The 27,722-nt window shown below is 40.5% G+C and overlaps 1 long non-coding RNA gene across 5 annotated transcripts; it reads left to right on the forward strand.

Moving 5' to 3' along the window:
* LOC111261592 (uncharacterized) lies at positions 1–27,519 on the forward strand. 5 transcript variants are annotated; one of them, XR_015311596.1, is made up of 4 exons: positions 1–903; positions 21,127–22,001; positions 25,803–25,965; positions 26,541–27,519. It is a non-coding gene; the product is annotated as an uncharacterized LOC111261592 (long non-coding RNA). The 5 variants fall into 5 exon arrangements; XR_015311599.1 differs by lacking the exons at positions 25,803–25,965; positions 26,541–27,519 and adding an exon at positions 22,551–22,847; XR_015311597.1 differs by lacking the exons at positions 25,803–25,965; positions 26,541–27,519 and having other exon boundaries at positions 21,127–21,273; positions 21,746–22,847.
* The last annotated feature ends 203 nt before the right edge of the window (positions 27,520–27,722 follow it).

The raw sequence follows: 27,722 nt of genomic DNA on the forward strand, positions 1-27,722 counted from the left end.
GAGACTAGTTGTCAGAAGGTTGCGAGGCGAGGGCAGATCCGCGCGCAACGCCGTAGCGCTTAGCAACACATCGTCGCACTCGCTGTAGAGAATACGTGGTTTTGGACGGGCCTGAAGAGCTTTGGTGTTTGTCTTTGCCTTACTACTGCACATTGCATCGGTCCTTAAAAGTATCACGACTGAGTTTTTACAGATTTGGTGACATCCGGCATGGAAATATTGTTAGAATCAAAGCTTCAAGTACAGCAAAGTGGAATCGGTAGAGAAATACAAAAACCGTAAATGTGCAGGTTGCATAAATAAACGTAAGGTAGAAGAAATAAAAGTAAGACAGGAAAAGTGTTAATGTGAAGTTATAAAGATCCGGGTTCGACTACAAAAAGAGTTTTCGTTGTGGCCAAAAAAACAGTAGCGGCATGAGTTTTCTCGGAGTAGGTCATTGCTGAAGAGTAGCCGTAAGAGTTATGGTTGTAGCAGTGTTGAGGAATGATGTTCTATAAGACTGCCACATGCTCACAATGACAGATATATGTATTGATCTGATAGTGAGCAGGTTGTTTGGGCATATTTCTAAGTGGGAATATAAATGATACTGGCTATTGAAACGCGGTAAGCAAAAAAAGCATAAACAATGTGACACCTTTATTGTTTAGAAAGGATTGACGACCCGAACTGTAGAAGGACCTGAATCCCTGATAAATCTGAGAAGTATTTGACATCGTTGTAAAAAGGTCTATACTACAACAGGTGTTGGAGAAATGTTGATCGTTCGTAATTCGATGCGAAGCAGGACGAAGGAGACAACAAGATGCCCCCCGCCGACGTGAACAGCGATTCTAAAGACTAGGACCGAACTGGTCGGACACCACAAAAATAGACGACAAACGTCATTTACTACAATGTGTAAGTATACAGTACACAGTTTTCTTTTTTAGTGCAAAGGCACAATGAATAAATAGAATATGTTATTTTTCAATTACGCTGTAGGAACTATAGAGAGGTCCTTCGTTAAATCTCCTAGCACATTGTGCATTTAGCTTCATTGTAGTTAGTTTAATGTATGATTCTACTTATTTTCGAGGACAAAATGTGGCTTATAGAGATTACACTGATCTCCCGCAACACACTCAGCCCTGCATGCCACTCTTTTTATAGGCGGTGAGTCAATGGCGATGAACTGTATGGCATCTAAATACAATTAGGGAAAGGCAAAGAGGAGCATGTTTGTTATACAAATGATATATTGAACACACATTGATTTTAATTAAAATAACCACTACGAGTCTGCTTGGGTTTGCCATTGCCATCTGTGAACAGCACAAGGGGCAACGTTAGTGAACATTAAACTGAAGGTACACATAACAGTACGATGCAAAGCTGCTCCGAAGACCTATCCTGAAATATTGAATTTCGTGATAACCAGCGTTGTTTGAGAAGATTCCCATACGATACAGGTAATACAGCGACTTGTCGAAAAGTAGATCTATTTGCACCAACTGGCTCGATTTTGTAAAACGCTAATTATCGAAGAGATTACCTGTCGTTATTGATTCTGGTTTTGATTGTCTCAAAAGTGATGACAAACACGTATGGAAGCACTTATTGAATGTCACTTATAGATTAGAAAACAGTGCCACTGATTTTACGATTCATAAACATAATTTAGAGCCGATACATCGATTGAACTATTCTAGAGCAAATATGACTGAGATAACAAAGGCCGTTCAGTTCCATGAAATGCGATTTTTTGTTAATGTAGTATTAAAACATTGAAAGAAAGAAAGACGTATAAAAATGCCACTGTCATACGCTATAGTTTTTCGACAATCTCTCGCCCAGAAAGAATTTTTCATGTATCTTGTAGCATGACTATCGGCGAAAAAGGGGCCTTTTTTTGGGTTTAAGGATTTTATTGAATTTACTGTGTGTACAGTTGTCGTACTTATTGTATGTAGCTCGGGCTTTATATTGGGCTCATATATAATTGTGATATAATACAGTGCAGTAACAATCCTAGGTGAAATCTTGAAGCTTTGACCCGGGTCGTATTAATATGACATAATCAGCTGTTTCATTCAAAAACCCATTTTCATTCAAAATAGCTTCAGAGCACTTGAAATGATTTTCATACAGCCAAACTACACTAGACCGTGGAAGTGATAATATAAGAAGCTTGGAAGGGCAGTGAACCATCAACAATACGAGTCGTGCTCGGGCCGTTGCCGTAATGCGTTTGTTCAGAGTCTTCTCGAACTGTATCTTCAGGATTCCTCCTAGATTCCTGCTATCTGCATCGAGACTTACAATGGTGCTTTCATCCACAACCCAGTCCATCCAACAGCTGAGAGGTACAAACATTTGTTAACGGAGATTGAAAGAGTATTTTAAAAGCGAGTTACTCACAATTCATAGATGATTACAGTCATAACGACGATTGTGATGACCATTAGTGCTACCGGCTTGAGATATGGCATAGCACACCGACATGTTTGCAGTAGCTTAAATAGTTTTTTAACACTGTGGTCTGGTCTGCAAAATTACCGTAAGTTGCCTTTTCGTAATAGTTGTTCTGTCAAAAATAGCCATTAATAAGCCTACCGATTAGTACTAAAAATCTAGCTCGCGGATTTGTCTGACCCAAATCTGCCACAGTCATAATGGTAATAATAAAAACAGCTGTTATGGGGGATCGAAATGCCAAAAGGGCTAGGATAAGCGCCGAATGTGCGCCAGAGGTAATGCTCCCTCTAAGGCAGGTTGCGAGAGACAGCAAATTTTAACGCAGAATGTAAGGGTTCGCCAGACAAATGCTTCACTTCCAACCAACGTGAGGCAATAGGATTTATGGAGGTACCGCAAATTTAACGACTAGTGAGTGCTATTGCAGCTTCTTTTGGACAGTGATAAAATTAATACCGAGATTGACAACATTCTAGTGCGCTGTGATTCTTATGAGAAATTTATTCACTTATTCGACCTCTGTTTCTGCCTAGAAATGTTTATTAAATCTAGTTAACGGGAGATTCCGAAATATTAAAAATACTTGTATTAAACCAATCTCTCCTATCTCTAGTTGTTCTATCCAGCGACGGCAGATGCCGACACGACATACTGAACGACAGATTTCCTTGCCAGCCTGTAACATCTGGACTTCCACTTAATATTTCGGAACGCACGAAACCTTGAAAGGTTTCCTTAGGACTTTCTTGAAACATGAACTATTATCATTCGTTCTGTTCCCCGTAGAAATCTTATATGATCATCTTAAGCAAAGAGCCTTTCAGTCGTATGTCATCGAATACGTCTTTGACCTAGCGCTCTGCCTTCAGGCTTGGAGGCGGACTCCGGGTCCTCGACGATGTTACCATCTACTGTGTAATTATTTCACACACTTACTACGTATATAATATCACGCATTGAATGGTAGAGCCCATAGGGCCCGTCTATCAAATTTCCTCGCACCAACATTTTGATTCTATCTATGCGACCCAAATCGCCTTTTTAGAGTGATAGAATCGGGCTACTTGTTAAGTCTGTGAAATGAATTTAGTCAAAGCAACGCAGCATAGGCAACGAACTAAGCCCACGGGTCTGTCTAATGTACAATACTAAGCCTAGATTCGCGAATTCGTCTGAATACAAGGACCTTTTATTAACCACAGACTTAGCTGGTTACTTTAGGATCATATGATGTTAGTCCCAATCCGATACATGCTGACTTTCCTACATGGATAACTTTCCTGCACCTACCGCGCTACGTAATTTCCTCATGGGCTAGCGTACGACGACGATGCTGATCAATGTCCCATGCTACTACAACCGAGGTCCGGTGGTTGTAAAGCTGAGTTTAAAAGTCCGTTATGTTGCATAGACAGCTGCATAGACAGCTGTGTCCTCTCGTTTTCTCAGCTCAGCACTTGTGAGGAAACTCGGGATCGAGGAATCTTGTTCAGGGTAGACAATGCATCAAGCTACTGTGCATGCCGCCTGCGACCCTGCCCGACTGATGAATCTAGAATATAACGTCAAACACCGTTGTCCAGATCGCCTGCCATTACTGAACCTTTACAAGGTCGACAGCATAACCCATGTATATCTAAAGACTGCCTTAAAAATTGGTTAGACATTTGTATTATTGTTTATCCTGACCGGGAACTAACAAGCAAGCACGAAGGAACATATAATGCGCAAGAAGTAAAGTTTGTACGTTTATACGCTGGCCATTTCGAACTCCAGTTCTATTATTTCTTCGACAGTAGGGTTTGTGCAGTACGTTAAAAGATTATTTTAGAGTATCTAATAAGGGTGCTAGAGCATACTACTCGCAGAGTGCCATTATTTCGGAGGGACAAGCAATCAGTGCTGGAACGGGGTGTGATCTTTTAGCCGATGTGTCTTACAGGCACTGCACCAGGACGCCGGTTGGAAGGTATTGGTAAACTACTGAACACTGTGGTCTGCTAGGTTGGGTGTAGTTCGTATCGGATAATCGAGTCGGCTGACAGCAAAACCGGAAGGTGGCAGTCGGACTGTTGAAACATTTCAATGGAAGAAAGAAATCCAAGTGTCGCTAATAGATTAAGTAAGTCAGGACAGTGGAATTAGGGCAATATGATAGCGCAATTCGCACTTAAAAAAGTCAGGAGATTTCGAAGCGGAAGCTGTTCGTCGGCAAACCTCAGTTAGCTATAAGGTATGTTGGCATAATTGTCCCGCGCAGAAATACTGATGAAATAGGAGTTGAGCGCCAGGAACGCATTTTTATGCAACGAGCATAGCTTTAGGAGAAGTTACTCCGTGCACACTGCTAGTAAAAACGAATCCTGAAGATCGCAAAAAGCAGTGCCTTTCCGATTTAGACGAAACTGCCTTGCAATCGTTGTAGATATAAAGTATGTATTCAGCCCGGTAACGTAGGACACGATAAATCACTCCTTGAGATTATTCTATATTCCGCCATATTACGAAGGATAATAGGGTTACGCGTCGGCGAGAATGGAGCAGTCTACGGTGGGGTGACATACCACGTCGAGGCAGAAGTATTACAGAATTCGATCCTCGGGCCTATTTTCGGGAACATTACGTTCAACGAGTTTACGCCTACCTTATGCTCTGGACTCTCACTCAATGGAGCACACAGGTGATCTTACGCTGATCATAGCCAGTCGGTCCTCCAGCAATTTCAACCTATTGCGAACGTGATCCTCACGGCACCGACTTTTACCAAAGACAGTGCTGCTGAATAGGAAAAAGCGCCCGCCGACATCGAACTGGACAGCTATCAGGTCAGGTTATTAAAACAGGTACCTGGGTGTTATTCTTGATCAGGGACTGACTAGGACCCCGCACACCACGTGGCAAGCGAGCCGCCCAGACAGCGCTTCGCGAAGCGAAAGACCTTCGACGTTTGCTCTCTCGAACCATGAGAGCCTCAGGCGGGAGAAGATGCTTTCTGGTGTCCGTAGTAGACAGCATCATGCTATGCGCCATTTCTATAGAGAAATCGATGTGTAGGCTTCGGTACGAAATGCAGCGTTCGATAACTTTGAGCGTCTCGAGAAGAAACTGCACGTGACGTCAAGGTACCCGCTAGCCTATTGGCTTACGGGCTACAGGATTATCAAGGAATACCGCTAACTAATTAGTGAAAGCGTACCTTCTGCCTACGTAAGCTGCGTACAGGAAAAGTAAACAGTACCTAGCATATATTTACGTTCTGCGCGCCGTTTGACAAGGAACAGGGACGTCCGCGGTAAACACTTGGTTCCACCCAAGATCCAATCTGCGCCGAAATGGTAACTGACGATTACTCGTCAGTAATCGTGAAACAATGGCAGCGTTTGTCAAACATATATTACTCTCTACTAATCTATTCTAAACAATTTGTTTCTTTTAGAAAATCGATCCCCTAAAGTAGTCGGATTGATTTTTCCTAGATTTTTAGGGTTTCATCCTGGACAGAACTGCGTGCAAAGTGGAGACAATTCGATGAGCATACATTATAAAAAATTCCTTTTTTTCATACCCATAGAACGTAACGTTAGTTTAGATCACTTGTTTATTTTGTACAATTTTTGCTTACTTTAAATAGTTCTTTGTAAAAATTTTTTATAGATATCTATAAAAAAGTTGTAGAGGCTGAGGTGGGCTTTACTTTAAAGCGAATTTTATCGAATCTTTTTTACTTATAACGTAATAGCCCAGTACTTACACCTAGTTTTATGTAGGGAAGGGTTGTTTTTGATACTAACTGCAAGTTCAGGTCGAACTGAATTAAAATATCATGTGCGTTCGCATCTTACCTCGTCCGTTATTTCGGCGTGAAAATAGTCAAAACTCACTGAAAGGTTCATCTCGTTCTCATGACAGTGCAATGAAAGTGAGTTCTAAATCTTGAATAAGCGTCAATAGAAATCTGGTGGTGGCTGGTATGACTAACATTTTTTGGAACTTTTTTTCTAAGACATCTTGCGGGAAAGTACTATTTAATAACTCTATATTAATCATTAGGTCTCAATTAGCTGAGGAAGAATGCAACATATCTCGCAACAGGTAAAATGAATATTCGGCCAAAAATAGAAATTGGTAATTTTTCGGCTTGCGTGAAACTGGGATGATAATATTTTTGATTATATAGAGGTATATTTTGGTACCGATCGTAAGCTGCCAATGAGCTGAATCGAGATACAATACATGCTCATATGGTTTAATTCGCTGTTTTCGTGTAGAAAATGCCGCCTGAAAATGACATGATGGTCTATGCAAAAGGGGTGCTTTGTAACGCCTTTGTAAACGCATCCCGGCGAGCTGAAACATAATTTTTAGCTATACGTACATTCAATTTTTAAGTAAACATCACTAAGGCCCTTTTGGTCGTATCGGTTTGTTTCCTTAATGATGGTATGAAAATGCGTTTCACCGCGTAAGCCTGTTGCTGAAATGCATCAAAAATCAACATATCACAAGCGGGGCAGGGTGTGCTGAGCCCCCTAGCAAACATATTAGAACGTACTATCTATAGGACACGGGTTCGGTGCAGGGTAGCTACGGAATAACCGCGAATGTGCACTCAACCTATAATTTTCGTTAGTTTAGTTTGAACGAATCAGATTAAATAAATTAGCTGATAACACAACAGGCGGCGGACGAAGACCGCGGGTCCGTCTAGTTTATTACGAACGGTTTGCAACCGTCTATCTACTTGGCCCAAGTAGTAAAAGTCTAAACAGCTATAAACTGATTAGATTGGGCCTCGTCTTGGGAAGAACTGCGTGTAAGATGAATACTTTGTCCTTAAAGTCTAAGTTACCTTTGTCTGTAGAGTACAATGTTAACTTGGGCAAATTGCAAATAACCTTTGTGAATTTATATTGAATAGTTGTCTGTTTTTCAGGTTTTACCAAATGGCTGTAACACTAAATTTTGGAAAACTTTCAATGTTTCGCTTTCTGTTATTTTGCGGTCAATCGGTAAGGCTTATCCGAGTAATTGATAACTGATGAAATCTGATGATGGAAGCTATCTAGAATATATTTGGTCCATATTTATCGGTCGGATGAATCCATTATTTAGGCGGTAAGGTATATCGAAATAAGCAAACCGCCTAAATTCCGCCTAAAGATTATAACACTATTCTAATTAGAGGGCGGGCATAATTATAGAAGAACAACAGGGCTGACTTAAAAGGTTACTACTACATTCTAACAGGAGAGCGAAATTATTACGGCAAGATAGCCTGTCATCACTGAAACAAGGTAATAGAATGGCTGCATAAAACCAATGGATTACTCATCCTAAGTAAAAAAAACTGAATAGATCAAAGGAATAAGTGAACTACCTGGACAGACTGGTATGAAATAATGGGATCTAACGAGAATTACAACGATATAAAAATTGTAAAGGTAAGAACCCGCAACCGCATCATAGTTTGTTTGGCTAGATATATAGCACGTTCGTCTACGAAACACTGGCATAAGCATTTTTAGCATGGAGGTATATGTAAAAGGGGACTTCTCAGTAGAAGTCGGAAACTCTCTATGAGCTTTTCACATTACAGTCCTACATTTTAGTGATTAGGTCGAAAACGCTGTTTTAAGGATGAAAACATTGTGTTCGATGTAAGGGATTTATTTATGGCAGTAATTAATAGATTGACGTGATGAGCACAAACAACAATTGCGGCAATAATAGTCAATTACTGCTGAAACAGGGTATGGTTCGAACAATTGTACGCCCACAAAATGGTAACGGGTAAATGGGGCGGAATAGTTGCAGTGCCATTGTAGGTATTAGTGTATACTATTACTTGAGCTAGGTTGGATGTAACATTGACGAGTCAAATCGCTCAGGTTAACGGCAAAATAGGCGCGGAACGGAACTCACAAGTTCGCCTAGTCAATGATTAGTGAATAGGAATCAGTTTCCGTTCGGTTGCTTGCCTATAGCTACAAGCCTACCAGAGCCCTTCCGATAGTGAGTAGAATACAAACAATGTATTTTGTTGCTTTTCATCAATACGAGGCTAGCAATAGCATTGTGGAGTGACTTAATTGAACCGATATGAAGTTATTTTTAAGTACCCATGCCTGTACCTTTCAAATTAACATGTGGGGTAAGGCGATACAAGGCAAGAGGAGAAGGGGCTAACCTGACCGACAAGCGTGATCCTTGATAGCTTGTCTGTTTGCTTGCCGGCGGGCATATATAGATAGGGCATAGATACCGAAGTGATTTACAGTGTTTCATGATTACGACTCTAGGCCGCTATATCGCCACCAGTAACCCAGTAAATATAATATTATATGTACGACTAGAAGCTTACAGCGAGATATTACTCCTGAAGGCTATTCTGAAGGTACACAGAGAGCGTATTATCACATCTAATGTTGGTATTGTAAGCAGTCGACTGCTCTTCTTCGCTAGGTATACTTTCACTAATGCGAACTTGACGTTATCTGAACATTTTCGCACTAAGTAAGTGACGCTTATCGGCTACATTTACCGGATTCTGGTTGAAAAAACAAATTAAAGTACAAACTTGGGTGCTTCACACCCATTTGTAACTATATTTATATAGAAATGTAAACAAACACCTTGAAAAACGGCAATGGTAGCGCGTTTTTAAAAATAATTTGTCCTATAATAGAACGCGTGTTTCGAAACCAGAGCAAATACAGTTTTACTCTATGACTCATGTGAAAATCGGAACGCACGCGAAAAGTAGATGGACAAAAATAGGAAGAACCTTTATACGGTGTAGTATGCATACGCGCGTACTCTATGTAGGACAGAGAAAGAGGTACACAACTGGCATAACTTATAATGACCGATCAAATATTACACACGGTTTTCTTCTTTGCGTAAGAGAATAAGTATATTGAATGCGAAGAGCAAAATCAGCTGTATTCAAAGGGTAGTTCCCCAACATTAGCCGACTTCAAGTCAGGATCTTCCGTCGCTTAGTGATCAAAGTCCGTTATCGTAATCCATACCAACGCGGAGAAAGAACGCATTTATTATATGTCACAATTCAAACAACTCGTTTTTAGCTTGTCCCTTACGTATCTGCTTTTTAAGAGCGTAGGATGCATGCATTGATGAAGCCATATATTTTGGTGGTTTATATCATCTTTGACCGATCGATCGATCAATTACCGTAATGGCTGAACTTGCTAGGCGATCTTCTCGATATATTCTAATTTTCAAATACTATTGCTATTGCGACAAATAACAAAAAAAGGATTGAAAGAAATTATATGTGCCTTGCATACTTAAGGTTGTCTATAAAAGGGATATAGGCTTGCGGGGATTATGCTAAGCTGTCACAAGAAGTCAAAGGACTTTGAAATTGAATGACTGAACCACATGTCGTTAGTAACTAAATTTGACCGGTAAATATTCCAATTTTCTAAAAACTGTTGAGTAAACACTGATTGAATTTATTTGTAGTAAAATTAATTCAAAAGGAGAACATCCTTTAGTTTCGAAATGATTGCTTGGTGGTCAACTTTTTGTTCTTCGAAGGCCACAGCGCGGTGAGAATTTTTCGAAGACTGGTAAAAACACTACGTAAGGAGCATTCAACCGACAGCACAGTACGTGAATGGTACAAATGCTTCAAGGACGAAGATTAGAGTGTTGAAGGTCAGCCGGGTGACCAGATGTCGAGACCCAACGGACAAGAACGCACCGTTGCAACCTGCAAAGGTTTTTCGCGGAAACGGAGTGTGAGGTGTAAACGATCTGTCGGCCAAAACTAGCATTTCACATGTAACGTGTTACAAAATTATAGTCCAAATGCTAAAAATGGGTTCCTCGTAAAATGATTCTGGAAATACGTGTGATGTAACCCACGAGAAACTTGCAAGACTCTAGTTCATAAAAAAAAACTTCCTATGGAGAATATGGTTGTCATAGACGAGGCATGGTTCAGTTACTGCTGCCAGCTGAAGAGGCACCAGGCAAGAGAATGGCATCGCTTAGTGGTAGCGGACGTAAAGTGATGTAGGTATTCGCATTGAACATCAGGGGCATTTAGTGCTTTGAGATTTCTGAACGAGACGGTGACGGGCAGTATGCTTACTATTTAGAATTTCTTAAGAGATTTACGGTTTGTTGACATGGTTATTTGGTAACAATGCCATGCCTCATCGCTGTGCTTCAACTATATGCCGGATTGGAGAGAAAGATATTGGCTTTATCCTGCTTATCTTTTTGATCTAATGCCGCATGATTATGGGGCTTTTCATGCTTTAGAAGGGAAACTGGTGGTCAAGCACATATCTCTATAGATTTACCTTGAAAAAATATGATTAAACATAGTGCGTCGGGGGGCTAATGCTCGAGAGTACTAAAAATTTGAGAAATCGTATTATGTAATAGTATTATGACCTTAAGTTTTTTTTTTTTTTAACTCATAGAAGTCCTTCCTGTAACATGTTGAATAATTTTGGTTTAACAAGATTATACTTCATGTGGGAAAAAATGTGAAATGTGTCTAGCGGCGATACGACTATATTGCGTGTACAGTTATTCATTGCGTACGTAAGGATGCAGCTTTTCTATTAATGTGATTGTTTTTTTTTGAATCAATTTTACCGGGAAGTGAGAATTATTTTGCCAAGGTTTCCTGTTCGCGTCGATTGTGTCGTTCGTCCTGTTCGTGTGATTGTGCGTGGGTTATTTTCCAGTTCGTTGAGCTTGGATTCGGACATCCAGACGCCATGAATATGCTAAAATCGTCTATCTATGGAAGAAGGCTATACTATAGTAGCGAACCATTTACCTTTAAAAGGTCAAGGTGCGTTCAATTACATGCAACAGAATACATGCCTGAATGCTTAACTGGATCTATCTACCTTGCTGTTGCCTATATATCAACTTATAGAATGGCGGTAGGAATGTGAGGGTAGCGCGGTAAAGCGAACCCGCATAAATAACCGCGTGTCGCTGCCAAATGGGTTCTCAACTGAAAAAAAACGTTCGAGATAATCCATTTGCCCTTAGAAAATAATAGCTAAGGAAGCTCTGAAAGGCAAACGTTAACAAAAAAAGGTGGCACACAAGGCATCCTAATACCTCTAGAAGGAAAACGTTCGCGCTGCATTCGTGTCGTTTCCTGTCCGTCTTTTTTGCTTCTGATTCAATCTTTGTCGAACTCTGCTTCATTCTCCCGTCGTGAAATCTTTGCCCTCTCCTTTTACGTGTTCTTCGTCTGTCCGTAGAGTCAACACAAATGAGGGAACAAAGCGTGCAAACTGGCTATACGACAACGCCTCCGCTCACCCTGGTTGAAATGTCCCATAGCGGGTGCGACGATTTACCTTCATTTGCACTGCGACCGCTCGCAAACGAACACTTAAACTACAGTGAAGGCGGAAACGCTTCGAGGGATTGGCAAAGAAGTAGAGCCGGAGTCACTGAAGGGGCCAAATTGAATGTGCTATTGACTCTTCATTGTATGTCCATATAAACTAGAAAAGCAACATGTTCAATTAGAAGCGATTCAAATAATCTCCAATCATGTGAGGCGTGTCTTCGGTGACTTGATAATGATAGGGCTGGTATACCTAAGAATGCTTGTGGTGTGACGTATGGCAAGGATGCTAGTATTACGAAACTCGCTGGCATAAAAGCTGTAACAGGTTTAGGCCCTTGATAGCATAAAAAACAATTAAGTTACTTGTTAGTAAAGTTGAAACTACGTTCCTTAGTACACTGGATTCATATATCTGCGTAGTAATTGGCGTTAATAAGGCAAATAAAACCGTAAGGAGCAAGCATATCATTTTTTTATGATACCTGACCCGATATATAAACCAACTTCAAGCCTCATAAATTCAGTAGCCGTACGGATCAACAACACCCGTATAAAAAGAACCATAAGTTCGACTCGGCAGGTGATACGAGGCAAGTGTTCTTTCTTCTGGTAGAGCTATTATATGAAGCGTAAGAGGCAATATGCATGAATTTTGACATAAAATCCGACGTTAAATCCGAGCTACGGAGTTACTGTGTACAGTCACGTCTAACAGATATTTTCTATGGGAAATATTTTCTGTGAATAGAAGAGGCATGTTTTCGTGTTTGATAATCCGGTTTTGTTTGTTACTAAGTGATGTAAAGACTTCGTTTGTCAAAGCTAAGATCTGATCAATGAGCCGTAAGTGCATTGACGCAACGATCTTAAAAGCGTGCGAGACTAAGAGAGGCTACTAAAGAGTATAAGCAGGAAGATTTATCTGCCATGATTTCGTTCATTTATATAATGCATACAGTTTTCCAGTTGAAGATTCATTGGACGCTGCCGCAGCTAGAATGCTACGCACGAAACAAATATGACAGGGCGTATTGGGTGTGATTTGTAAGTCGCTATGAGCTTGCTGAAGAAAAACGCGGAAGAAAGTGAAGTTTTTTGAAGATCCAAGGCAAAATATTTCTAGTTCCGTAAAGCTATGGATACATATGTGACCAAATTAGAATTATCTTACAGGCATACAGTAACGCACTGGAGACGAAAACATAAAAGCGCCCATTAAAAAAGCGATGGTTTCTCATTTTAGCAATTCTATGTGACTTCATAATAAGCCACCGCAAGGATCAAGTGACTAGTTGTCTTTATCGTTGTCAAGCTTCTACAAAGCAGGCTTTCTATTCTCGGAAACGACAACAAAAGTATCGGCTCTTCTACTTTAATTAGTATGAGTGGTTGGTTTTTTGATTTATCTAGTTGTCACGTCACTAAAGTCGACGTATATTCTGGTTCATTTCCACATAGGGACGCTAATTGCTCTTATCCTTTTATAGACATCCAGCGTTTGTTTCAGCATCATTACGCAATTTTGAAAATGTATTTTGGAAGAATGCACAGTCCAGGACCTCAGGACTAAGCGTATTTTTTTAAAGGTAAAAGGCGACCACTTTTTTTTTAATATGAATTCACTCGAAAGATGCGATCTTCCCAAACTTACTCCGTTAGTTACGAATGCAAATTCCATTAATCAAAAATCTTTTGTTCGATTGCAATTAACGTTGTGAAGTGTGAAATTTCCTGGCAAGTTCTTAGCTTCTAAGAAGTCGTTTGGGACTTCGATGAAGTACAATCGAGTCATATTAGAATTTTGATGGAACTCCCTATGTGTACGTTGTAGTTTTACAGTAACAACGTCTTCAGTACATTTTTGTATTACAATGCCTAAGTATTCGTAGGATTTCGTAGCAAGTAAGTTACACGTTTTTTTTGGGTCTTTTAGTACGCAGCCCCATTTAGTATCTGTCTTTTTCTTTACCTTGGTCATGTTCCTGGCCCCTGTTTTATGCCGTTTTGCGATCCTGTATGTTTACTTTTGACTTGTTATACAGCCAGAATTCAAGTCCGGTGGCGCGAAGCATATTCGAACAACACTTAAACAAGCTTATATCTATCAATAGCACTTGACGCACGATTACTATTTTCGGATTACCGAGCGGTTTAGGTCTTAAATGGGAGCTGTGATTGTGGTGAGTAGTAGTTATATTAAATAAGCGTTTCACTTGAAAGTGACAACTCCAGCATACATTAAAAAAGAGCTGTTAAAGTATCTGCTTTTATTTAAATACAGTTCTAGAAATAAAGCGTAAGAGAATGTCCTATTTTAAAGACTGCATTCTGTATATATCTTACCGGATTACGTACAAATACAACGAATCAATTGCACAAAGTATAATCAGAGGAAGGTGCACAAGGGTCTCAATAGACGAAACGATGTCGGGTTTGTTCGCGCATAGTAAGGCCTTTTAGGCTCTTGTGCCATGGGGAAATGTCCTTTGAGACGTGTTGTGTGTACTCGAAACTGTTGCATATTTGTCACGGGAGTGACAACCCTTGATTCTTTCGATTTATTTAGCAAAGGACATTCAAAACGAACTAGTAGTTTAAACGGAGCGGGCATGTACGAAGCAGCTCCATACTCATTTCGTGACCCTTGGAGCTTTGCAGGGCGCGCTGCTCGCAACTTCGGGTGCATCGATGAGTGCACTTGGTCTCTGCAAGCGCAGCTCTCTAACCCGTATCATAAAAACTGGGAGTCGAATTGACAGTAGACTTACGCACGATTTCTTTGAATTTCATAAGTTTACGTGACCTCTATTTCCGTTGATTAAGCCAAAAGATAGGTCAAAGGACACCGTTTCTGACTTCTATTTGTAAACCTGCGATACCTGGCGAGATTTTTGAAATGCAACAAAAATAAGACACGATCATTGGAACTGCTGCGGTGAGTAACGCAACAATGACTCCAGACCCTAAGTGGGTAAGAAAGGACACAGGAATTACCTATATCAAAAGCCTCGTATACGGAAGTATTCTGTCCCTTATGGGCGCGATGTGATGAAAAATTCCCAGCCTATACTGTTACACATACAATAGTATTCCATGCTTCACGCCGAAAAGCGGATAATATAGACCTGCAGGCTGAGCCAGTGAGGAAAGTATTGTATCAACCATTTAACTTGCCTGTAGCAAGCTGGTCAATAGAACGATCTATAAAATGCTGGGTAGTTGAATCATGGAGTACATCACACTCACACTGCGTTGTGTTGAAGGTTTCGGAAGCGAAATGGAAAGCCCCGAGAACAAACGGCTGCAGCCGTCAACCACGCCCCCAAAAAGACGAAAGGATAGGCACGTCCGATCAGCAGGAGAATACTCGTGTTGTGGCGATGTCGGCAAGGACAGTGCTCGATGTGAACGTCGCTATTGTTTGGCACCCATTGCGGAACGTGCAGCTACAAAGATTACTTTCAATACGAGACTCAGCCTTACAGCCTGCCAGCCTGGGTATAGTAGCTTAGGACAGCTGTAAGTTTCGTAAGAGAACATCGGAAAACCTTTACTTCTTGCTATTTGAATCGATCCAACAATGTGTCGGCACCCATCATTGGGTTGCCTTAGCTCCCGCTATCATTCACGACTTACTGTTTTTTTTTTTAATCAGGCCTTGATCGAGCTGAAAACACTAGCCAGCCGAGGAACGATAGCTTCGAATCCCGCAGTCAGTCGTGAACATGCTCTCAGGGCAGAAGTCTGACCGGAATAGTGGCAAACTCTAAAGATCATTCAGTGGAACTGCGGAAGCGTTTATACATTAGTGTTAGTGGCATGTTCTCACGATGACCTGAACAATCGATTTATTCAGCTGACCGGGATTTTACTCTATTTGGTACCTGGTGCAGAATGGAGCGAATCGTGGCTGCCCAAATGAGGGCGTCTTAGTGTTTTATGACCGTAGAGTTGCAGATCTTATCCCGCACTATGCAAGCGACAACCAGAATACGGTTTGTAGCGACGTTTCTGAGAGCAATCGGCAAACGGTGTAGTTTAACCCAACGTGGAAAGTTTGTCGAAGGCCTACAAGCCATGATGAGTCCTACATCCAGCGCCCTCATCATTGGGCCAGAAGGCTCTAACCCGCACCTGAACCAGCCCACTACGAGCCAGACGTTAGCCCTTCAAAACACGATGACGGAGCATCGTTGCTGAATAGTTAATTTCAACACAGTACCAGAGTTTGTCGATCCTGCAGGAAGCTCTATGATAGATATCTTTTCAACGAACGCAAGTTAAGATAAAATAAGATTCGTCAGAAGGAACCGCTCCTTTCTTTTTGTCTCTCCGAAAGAGGGTAGCTGTAGGTACACAGGCACCGAAAGAAGGCAGAGGTACTAGACAGGACTCGGAATGAACACCTCAAAGCCCCCGTAGAGCCGGCGCCATGCTGAATAGTAAATTTTCCTTTTGCTCAATGAATGCCTCCGTTTTAATCTGTTTTTTCCTCATTGGCGGGATGCAGCGCTTCTTGTTATCCCACAAGCCAAAGGCAACCCAAGCTAACGACAGGATCGCAAAGAAATGATAAGAATAAACGTCTCTCGCATCACAAAACATCAGTGCGATACCCAAGAGGTTCAGGAAAAATACTCGAGTAAAATGGCAGGTTAGATTTTGCTGGGCGACGTATAGAGGTTTTCAACCGTCCCTCGGCAACATACCTACGTAGTGTTTTTTATATTACCCTCGACTCCGCCCCAAAAAACTTAGTCTCAAGTATTTACGTTGATATCACCATTCTCGCAGACGTGTTTAAGCTAATAGCAGTGATATTTCGAGAACAGGATGACAATTGACAATGGGGCCTCGGGGCTGGCAGCGCTATCTAAGATCATAAGTATGATTTAAGGTAATACCTTGAGCCCAATTTTGCTTGAAAATCATCTTAACAAGATATATAGGTCTCAAAATATGCGGAGGTTCTCCTCTATGCAGGTGATTTAGTTATTCACGGACGCAATCGTTTCTATATACAGCAGACCCTAACCAGCGTATATCTTGCCGTCCCGGTGTTGCATTAATTGTAGTCAAAATCAAAGCTATAGGGTTTAGAGAAGTACGGAAGTTGCAATACCGGACAGCCTATATCTCCTTGGCTGACCGCTGACATCTTTTAGTCGATTTCACCTGCCTAGAGTTGACGGGCAGAGCTTCTAGGGTTCAGAGAGATCTTGACAATACTGATCTCTCAGTTATGCCTCTCGTTGTCCATCTAATCGCAGGGCAGCTTTACCCAGATTCATAAGACAAATTTACTACACCGCGCTATTACAAATGTATGTATATAGGGTGTTTGGAATGCTACCTTACATACGTAAATGTTTACGCTGCCTTAATTAATATCTATCGAACGTTTTGTGGCAGTCACACATAATTGAACACACAAATGTTCAATTATAGGACTTTTGCTGACGAATTCATCACTCTCTTATTGCGTCCCCTTTAACCCTGCATGCTTCCATTCATAAGGCATTATTTTCGTACTCTGTTTTAGGTTGAATTTAACTCGCTCACCAGTTGTTTAGTTCTGTGGTTTTATGCAAGACATTTTACAATACGGTATTCTGTCGAATCTAGCGACCGTAGTATATTTTGTTTTGGTGCTTTACAGATGCTCACTTACGTACCGCGAAAGGAAAGCATATGGTTCAAATAAATGCAAATACGATATAGCTATGCTGCTCATCAGTCAGAGTTTTTCTCAGTTGATTCAGTTATTGGAGACCCTAACAGAACTTAGAATGTTGTTTAGACCAAAACACGTGACACGAAGCTAGCAGCGTATATTTGCCTATTTGTGCATCCTTCTATGATTGCAATTATTATAGCGTATCTAGTCTAGCTAGTTGTCAACAACGCCAATAGTTTTACTAGCCCCTAGTGGCTTTTACCGCTGCTTCTACTACAACTACTACTACTACTACTACTACTACTACTACTACTACTACTACCGGCGAATGAAGAAGCGCTAAAAACTCGTGTCCTGTTCAATTAAACGAGCTGAAAGATATGAGCAACACGAGAAGGCCGCCGCAGTATAACCATAATTATGCCCTGCCTCCATCAATAGACAGGGTAAAACTGAAGCCCTTTCACATTATTTATTTTTAATGAGGCCTGGGATTAGTCAGCAGATACGAGGTGTTCTATTCCGCTTTTTGCGCCACCAAATAAATGTCTCGAGTTTTACGTCTGGTACTGGCATCAGGAATCGAAGGCTGGTTCCTATCTCGAAATGAAATCTGTCAACGCTCAGTTCTGGACCTAGATCACCTCACATGCAAACGCGTTATTTTTGAACCATCACAAGGGCTAGTCCTTGCCCCTACTACCATCATTTTTATTTAAGCTACAATCATTACAACTATACTGTTTTGAAATGAAGAAGTATGTGAAAAAGAGGAAGGGAGAAACGAAAAACCTTGTAGAAGACAATAATGACGAACAGCAGCTTTCAACCCGCATGGGAGTAATACGCTTGTCCTCAGTCGTTCAAGCTCATGTTTCTTCCCAATAGCCCAATCGTGTCAGGATGATGTACTTGGTCTTCTACTATAATGAATATATTAAAAATAACAGCGGCGCGGGAGATTGTCAAATTGTATCGCGATTTGTCGTATGTCTGTTACATATCCATATAGGTAAAAATTAACATATTTCCTTGATATGCTGTAAAATGCAGCATTTACAATAAAAAAGAACGCGTGTTCTATACGCTCAAGGTATACTACAACACAGAAAGTGAACCACTTGTGTCCCAGAATGTGCTAAAGCGTACTATCTCTACCCGCTTTGCGTTACGCACCTAAAATTTGGGGAAATTTCTCGCCTTTTAAATATGCAGCTCGTATAGTGGCAGAACGAAATCAGCAGGAAGCAATATTGACAGGACAGAGTATGCCTTGTCTTGAACAGCAAATCGTCCAGGAGTTTTCTATTTGGCATATTCTCCAGACCCCGGGCAAAAAATGAAGTGCCATGAAAGGCCACCGAAAAAAAAATAGCGACTTAGATTGTGGAAGACAGCGGATGATTTCAAGCCTTTCACATTACAGAATATGTGGTCGATGTATTTTTGTTAATTATCTAAAAAGGGTTCACTATGAATGTATCATTTATATTGCGTAAGTACTTAGGTAACGCTCCTAAAAGTCTTTAATAGTTTTTCTTTGAAATCCGCTTACCTTATGTGCTTCTAGAAATGCGTACTGAAATCAAATTATTTAGGATCCTACCGAATACCCTTCTGAGTACCTGATGTAAAAGTTCTGTTTACCCAAGTTGACTGAGCAACATTCATTATTTGACTTATACGTTGCAGAAACTGGCTCACCACTCGCAAAGTGATTTTTCAAATAAGGCCAACGTTTTTTTAATCCCTTTGTTCGTTTTAAAAATGTATGCCTTCCATCTGTTTTAGTAAATCATTACTACTTGTTAGTTTGCCGGATTCGGTCATACAGTTTGATCACCGTGGCCATGAGTCATTCAACATTTATATAGCGTAAGGCGTTAAGACTGGGACCGACTTTGTCGGGTCGTCTGCTCGCAGTGTACAACAGTGCATCATTTCAACAAAAATACATCATCCAGTTTCTCTTTTCTTTTTTTTTTTTTTTTTTTGGATACGTTTAAGCTGCTGTCAGCCCAACATTCAGCCCCACTAGAATTTGTTCGTATGTAGCGTATTTGAGCGATATTTTTTTTACCCATATATGTCGTTTGATGCACTGTTACTATCAAAAGCTCGTTTGGGAATGAAAAAAGAATATTCGAAAATGGTGAGCGAATGGAAGCTTTAATCACGTTCAGTGAATGGAGGTCATATTAAACAAACACAATTGTCAGGAATAACATTTCTACTAAGTTCTCTGTTTTTGTTTAGAAAAAAGCATTGAAAAAGTCCTAGTTTATATGTATATATAGGCTGCAAACATTATGCGATCAGACGTGTTTATCCCAAGGCGGACACTTCGTATCAAATGCGCTGTAAGTTAATAATATTGTCTACAACCAACATATAACCAACACCAGTATTAATTACGATGAATAGGTTTTCTCTCAGGGACCTAGCTATTGCAGACAGTTAACGTACAATACTATGCGACCCATCTAGCTAATAGGGCGCCTTTCACATACAAATTCGAAACAGACATACGCAGGCCCAGATAACGTGTCCTCCCGCTGACTTATGTAGAAACTGTGTCAACGCTCATTCGCCTTACCAATTAAAAGCAACCAGGAAAGGGGCTATCAGTTTGTCAAATGCATCATATCTATTCACATTATGGCACCATAGATACTGTGTATAATATAATAAAGATAATACTGATAGCAAGCGAACGTAGCTATTTAACTTGTGAGGAAATGAACAGTACCGACATCTACTTGCTCGGTACTTAGGCCATTAGGTAGTATGTAGGTATAACCTATAGCGCAAAGCAGAGCTTCTCTAGGCCAGGATTCAGACTTAGGGCATACGGTTTTAGGTTTAGCAAACAAAGATGCTACGTGCCGCGCGGGACTCCTCATCTTTGCCTATGGACGTATAGCTACTTGACGCACACTTGTTCGCCCTTTACACAGACATCGTCTCGCGTACTGGATACACGTAGGACAACCTTTTCGGACTCGAATTTTAAGCTCAAACCGCAGTTTCTCGATCTCTCCATTGCACAAGTTCCCTTATCCCGCTCCAGTTATCCATGCTGCCCCAACGCAGTTCCCTTGATGTTATTTTGACCTTGCTCGTACTACCGCTTTCGAGTCACACACTCGCGTTATTATCGCGTATTATCACACTGCTTAAACAGTTTCGTGGCCTTGAAACACTCCGTATATATTAGTTCTTACTAATTTAAAAAGCATACCCTAGCCTCTATTGGAATTGAATGAACTTTTTCGCAAATATAGAAGTTCAATATCCATTAGCGTAAATAAATAAGATCAAATACAAAATCTATCGTAATCGTTCATGCACCCGAGGATCTAATGCAAACTCGATTTGTACTTATTATCTGCATCTTCGACTGTGTAACTGTGCAGAACGTTTGTTTATTGTAACACTGTAAAACATTATCATTTGTCGAATCGTCATGTAGTATAAGACATATGTCATTAAATAATAAGACACTTATAGTTAAGCGGTTTTATATAAAAAACTGAACAGACTTGGTTAAAGCTATCGTGTCTCGACATCTTTGTGGTGTGGTGTGGTGAAAGAAGAAGTTGTCTTATGACCTCCTGTTCCTGTATTTCAGGTTTCTTAAAGGGAAAGTGGATTCCTTGGTTCAGACAAGGCCAAAAAGCAGACAAACAAACGAATCGTCGAGAATATTCTGGAATTTCCATAAAATGAGAAATTAGTCGAAACATTATCGTTGCCTACATCGACAAGGCGATGCGAGGCATGTACACAATATTTGTCAGCTAATGGATAAGACACAATTAACTGTATTTCAATTGGCTACATATCATCATGTAAGGCGCGAACACCTATGTAAAATGCTACTGAGTTTATTGAAAATATCTTGATAAGTACGAACGAACTTTGGCATCATTTTGGTATGAGGCGACAATGGTTGAAATGACTGTGCCTTCCTATAACGATGGCTTGCATTCAGTTGCGCAAACGAACCACGAGAAGCATGTCAGTGAAACAACCGTTTTTGAAATAATTATAATACTAATAATAAGAATAACCGGAGCGCAGGAATAAGGAGAGATCCATCCGTTTTGATGTTGTATTAGTAAAGACAAAACATGCTGACTCCTACGAAAAAGTTGTCGTCCTGCTCTGTAGCACGCGTAATGACTGTATAGCTCGCTTACTGAAGGAACAATTGGAATTTACTTAAGTTCTTTGACATAACGCGCCAGGTTGCGGTCAGCTGCGCACGAACTTCAACGCCTGCGCCGTGTTCGTGTAACTCGCCCACGGATGAAAGCCAGCCTAGGCACGAGGATGAGACATGAAACAGGGTTTTGATGCAACCTTGCTAGCTGTCCGTCTGCGCTCGGGTCTTGGTAGCTCCCCCTAGCCACGCTCCAACGAACTAGCACTAGGTCACACACGGCGCACTTCAGATCGTATCGGGTTTAAACACTGCAATATGATAAGCCCACCTCAATGGAGGTGAGAATTTCTGTTTTTGCAGAATAATCTTTAAGGTTGTAAAATTGAGGAAGTGTAATTTAGATTTTCTTGCAGGTTGCAGGGCGAACACAGTTTTTTCCAATATCGTAATTTTGTTTGCCTACCGAACTAGGCCCGAAGATCCATTAAATTACTACTACTATTATTATTCTCATTACTTCTAAAATGAAATATTAACGTCTGTCAGAGATTTACCTTTATGTGCCATATTGTCCTGTTGTCGCTATTATGTGTGTCATATGGGAGGAAGGCGGCAGATGATGTTTGCAGAAATACTTCAGGTTTTTTCCACTTGGGTTGCAAACCGTGTTGTGAAAGCGTTACTTCTTATCCGGAGACAGTCAGTGGACCAATCAATTCATTGCCAGTTTCACGTGACGCTGACACAACTTTTGGGTAGAACTATACGTTAACCACACTCGTCGACGTCTAGACCGATCGTTGTCCTATGGCGTTTTACTGAATAGAACGCAGGTCTTACACAGTTCTGAATTCGTTGTTAGCAATCAGTCCGTATTCTTTATGCAGATCTTTGCTTTTAGAGGCAGCGTGCATTGTCAGACTGTGTCACATGTCTCGTCCGCCATACTTTTACAACCCATCATTGCAGCTGGTGTCGATCGGACGGATGCGAGATGGAGGAAGGCAACGGGACACAAGACTTGTTCCCTATTGAAATTACCCATACACGGCATAGCATGCTCACAAAGTAGAATATATGAGACAACCGACCGCAGGAAAGTTTGATCATAGACGAAAAATTTGGTATAATAGCAAAGATATTATCGTCTGGGACGCAATAAATAGCGCTCATTTCTTTCGTTACCGGGTCTTTTCGCTGTATGTTTAATGCGCTTCTAGTAATCGTAGGAAAAGTAACGAGAAACATTTTAGCCATATGTGGGTTGTTCTTCAATCCGTTAAGCTCTATTAAAGTTATCCATTTAGTTTTACCTATTAAATTGAAATCGATTTTGCATAGAAGTATTCAAATATCGCTATAAGCGACTTCAAAAAGTGCCAATGTAGCACTGCTTTATAGAGTTCACTTGCTTCAGATGTACAGACTCTTCTTTTTCTTCTTATTCTTAGCCCGAACGATCGAGGCAAAAAAGGCAAAGAGATTCGGAATTTCGCCGGAAATATGCTAATATAAGCTGAACATAGACCGATAAGAATGGAAAGCATACGAAGCAACCTGCTACTTCATGCATGCAAGTTGGGATACCCTCACGAGTTTCGCTTTGCTTATTCAAAAACATCCTTAGGCGCTTTTCCATGCCTCCGCCAAAAAGTGCACGTCAATAAGAACTACGCGATTGCTCCGAGCAGACGGTGTGGACGTAAGCTTTTTTTGTTTGTTGAACTTCAGCATTTATTGAATAATTCTGGAAAGAAGGTTTTAGTGATTCCGATTTTTTGTCCTTTGTCTCGTGAGACAACTTCGTGTCGACTGTCGTTCGTAAATCTTGTTGATACGTATTCATCGATCGTGTTAAAATCGATTACAGAGTAAAGTGCAGTTTCGTACATAACTGTTTACGTATTTTTTTTTCTAGGTATTATGATACTTCGATATACTCTCCTTGAATTCGTGGACGGTAAAGCCCTCAGTGAAGAATATGTGTTAGTCTACTATTCAGACTCACCCTCATCGTAGCTTCTTTTTTTGCGATAATAGAAAAGAGGGGAACCACCGCGGTCGTGATCCAGTGTTCTGTACATGTTGCAGTTTTATGGTCCTTATTTATGAAAGTGAAGCAGGATCTAGTCGTCGTAGAATTATGTGCTAGATGTTTTTAAAGCCATGTTGTTGGCATACGTTCGGGTGTTTTTCGTTATAAATTGGACAAAATCATCGGAACTAAACAAATTGAGTTATTTTCACTCTTGTCACAAGTACTTCGTTTCTATTTTTGAGGGCAGCTCTTCCGCTTAGCCTATGCTAGTGGGTCCACCTCGTCAAATACAACATTTCAGCCTTCAGTGTTACCTAGAACGCTGAAGTCGCCGATTAGTTGTATTATGTTTTCTTTTAGAATGTGTGTACTGGCCATTGATAGAAAGTAGACATCTGATAGGTTATCAGGGACAAATATATCAATGTTAATTTGCCCGGATCTGTCTTCTATAGCTTTCATCTATGCGCATTTCTTTCTTGGCTAGCCTAAAAACATCACTATATCTCTGGCTTCTATTTCGGCACTACATTTGAATTTTGTCGGCATTTTTTTTCTTTGCAAGTTCATACGTTCTGATTAGCAGTCACACAAGCTGTTATTGATGCTCTTGTTGTTAACAAGTTCAATAAATGTACCGATTATGTTGAACTTTGCTAGTGAATAAGGATTCGGAAGCATGCGTTCTATATCCTGTAGCTTTGTCCTTATAATACAGATTGACTCGACTATCGGTGCTGTTAAGGTACTTGACTGGATGGTACTTTCATCATTGAAAACAGGAACAGGCTTTTATGGCCCGGTTGAAGTTTACTCATAAGAACTAGTGTACTATAATTTTCCTATGTTATATGTTTTCATGAAACAAGCTGCCGAAATTTACGTCAGTCGTTTCATCGTAGAATCGACTATTGGAATACAGAGAGGACTTCAGCGGTTTCATTGTAGTACATTCACTAGAAATATTTGGCCCAGTTTTACAAAATGAGATTTACGCACGGCACGCGTCGCCTGAATACAAGCGATAGGGCACACGGAAAGAAGTCGTAACATCTTGCTGTTATGTATTAAGCAAAAGCGTTATGTAAGGCAATTTTTTGGCCATACGCCATTGTTTCAATCAATAGTCTTAAAATACTCGTAAAATACTAGTCGCATTACTTGTTGAAGTTGAAGCATTGCGTCACGCGAAGCAGAACGTCTGCTGTGCACTCCAAATATTTAAAGAGATAAACGTAAAGGAAGCTAGATTTTTTATTGCATCTTTGATGATTTACGCTACTGCATTTCCATATCCTAAGCATGAAATGGTGCACCTCTCGACGAATCATTTTAGATCAGGCCCCTTTGATCCAATTATAAAGGTTTAGCAAACCTTTCGTTGCCCAGTCGTATTTCGTATCAAAAAGCTGAAATGTTCTGTTCTGTCCTGGTCTATAGGCGAATTGTGCCTCTAATTTCAGTCCGTGTGCGTCGGCATTTTTTACGATGCCATTAAGGACTTTGCATGTCGATTACCGACTACGACGATACCTATTACCTATTTGAAAGGTCTACCTTTGAGCCCCTTTTCAGGGCAGACGACGGCTATCCTAAAGATTTTTGATCTTTCATCGAGCAGTTTTCAAAGGGTCCATGAGACTGAGGTGCACATTGACAATTTTCATCACACTAGAAGACAGTTTGTTCGAGCTTTTTGCGCGTGTTGTCAGACTTTGGGGTTATCAGGAGTTGCCAGTGTGATCAGTGGTAAGACATCAACATCGTACACAACAATCTGAGGCGTCCTTTAGACGACCCCAACAGTTTCGTTATCGTTCGTTTTTCCGGATCAGAAGATTTTACCTTGAGTTTGAGTGCCGAAGATAGCTATATCTGCTCAAGCACAACTGCCTTTGTGGCACCCACTGTTACCAAAACGTAGCCGTATGGAGCAAAGCGAACCGAACTCAAATAGTCTATTCCAGTGTTTATTATACAGATGTATGAGCCCTGTTTATCGGTAACTTGACAAAGGAGCCGGGGAGAAAAGTGGTCTGTATTATTACCATCAAAGTGATAGTTGTTAATATAATGCAATCCAACTTTTTGTTTGGTACAGGTTTCCATTCCTTCGAGACAAAATTGCATGCCTATCAAACGACGTTTTCCTGACGAGTTTGCGCAGAAGGCAGAGTTGCCATTAGCATTGAAGCAGATATGCCAAAGACGACCTTCCACAAAATTGCGATCGCGCTGCCTCTCCGCGTGTCTACACGTATTATGTGTGTACGGAACTTCTTATTTTAACGGTCAATAAGCGCCGATAGAGTCTAAGTATAACAGTTTAAGATGAATGTTGTTATTCATTCAATGGATAGGTAATAATCGAGTTCGTTTTTTTGCCAAAAAAAAAATCCTTTTGTGTAGCTAACGGTTCTGATATACTGTAACATTTCTACAGCGCTTTTTCTATTATGCCTATTTCACCAAAACCATCTCAGAAAATTTTTGATCGGCACCCATTTTGGGATCCTCTATGCAGATACTCATCGATAGCCGCGCAACATTGATCCCGTCAGTATCGGCATAAGGAAATCTGTCGCGTTACTAAGCGTTGTTACTATTCGTTCAGTTTTTGACCACCATTGACTGTTGCCCATAATATGGCATTCATACGACTTTGTAACTAGAACATGATTTGAGGTATGGGCCGTCACATTTTGAAATCATATCTTGATCGTAAAACAGAAGATTTTCTATTCGAAGGATTAATTGACGAATTCTAATCCATAGATAAACGATTCCATTGATCGAACACCTACAAATCTAACAGCGGGAACTACTATCGTACGAATAGGTACTTCATGTCTGAGAGAAGATTGATACGTAGCGCGAAGCGGACTTTTCTTCCACCTCCTGGCTCTAACGCATCCAGTTAAGGAAGGAACGTAAGAACATACTTTTCGTTACCTTTCGGAAGAGCCAACGTAAAAAATGCTTCTACATAGTCTTACATCTCGAGAGATATGAGAGAAAGTTGATGTTGAAATGTATGAGCTTAGTTATCTATTCTCCTAGCGAACGTGTTTTTTTTTACTGGAGTCCTCCTGAAGGGCGCAAATCGTACGGGAACTAAGCTAGCATTTCTCACTAACGTAATGTTTTGTCTCGCGCGAAGGCTGCGTGCTCATTCGGCTGCATATATTGTCGGTATCCTTGATCCATTAGCAGTATCAACCTAGTTATTCGACCGATATATTTTAACATAATACGTAGGTACTTATTATCCTACTATTATTACTCTGCGATAGTAGGTTTCGATTGTGGGCATCCGTTACGTGTCCTGATTGTGCCATAAATTGTGTGTACAGCCATCCATTATGATAATATAAATATATTATTAATATTAGTATAGTGGTTTCGTTTAGAGTACTAATCTATTTGTTACTCTTAATGTATCGACTGGCAGCCGTGAAGAAGTTAAATAAGCTCTCTGTTTCTGCTATCAAAGGTGTGGCCGATTAGAAGCGGCTCTTCTAACATTTTGCGGATTATACAAATGCTAGGCAACGAGCCTTTCGTCCTGATATTTAACACAGCTTGCTGTTAAAATCCGCTCCCATTTTATAGGCCAGCGCAGAGTAATCCAATGAGAGACACTAATGTAAACCTCTGTTCAAGCCGTTTGTGTACTTAAACACGGTGGCCTATATGACGTTTTTTTGCACCTTTTTTTTATTACACCTTATAAATAAGGGCAAAAGTGTTATGTTCAGAAATGTTTTCATTGCAGTCTGTTATCTATTTCTTGAACTAATTTTTTTTCAAGCTAATTGCAGAAATGCCTGTTATTCAAGGTCAAGGAACTGCAGCGACTAAGCCTAACTAAGAAAACTCCTCAGTATCAAAATTTAGAACTGCCGCACGCTGGAGACCCTTGTATCCTATTTATAGACGTCAAATTTCCCGCTATAAGTCATAGCTTTTTTGGCTAAGCTCGGTAGCACAGAAGTTAGTGTTCGAAAACGCCAAAAATTTG

Source organism: Varroa jacobsoni, unplaced genomic scaffold (genome assembly GCF_002532875.2).
Source record: "Varroa jacobsoni isolate VJ856 unplaced genomic scaffold, vjacob_1.0 scaffold_569, whole genome shotgun sequence".
Classification (NCBI taxonomy): domain Eukaryota; kingdom Metazoa; phylum Arthropoda; class Arachnida; order Mesostigmata; family Varroidae; genus Varroa; species Varroa jacobsoni.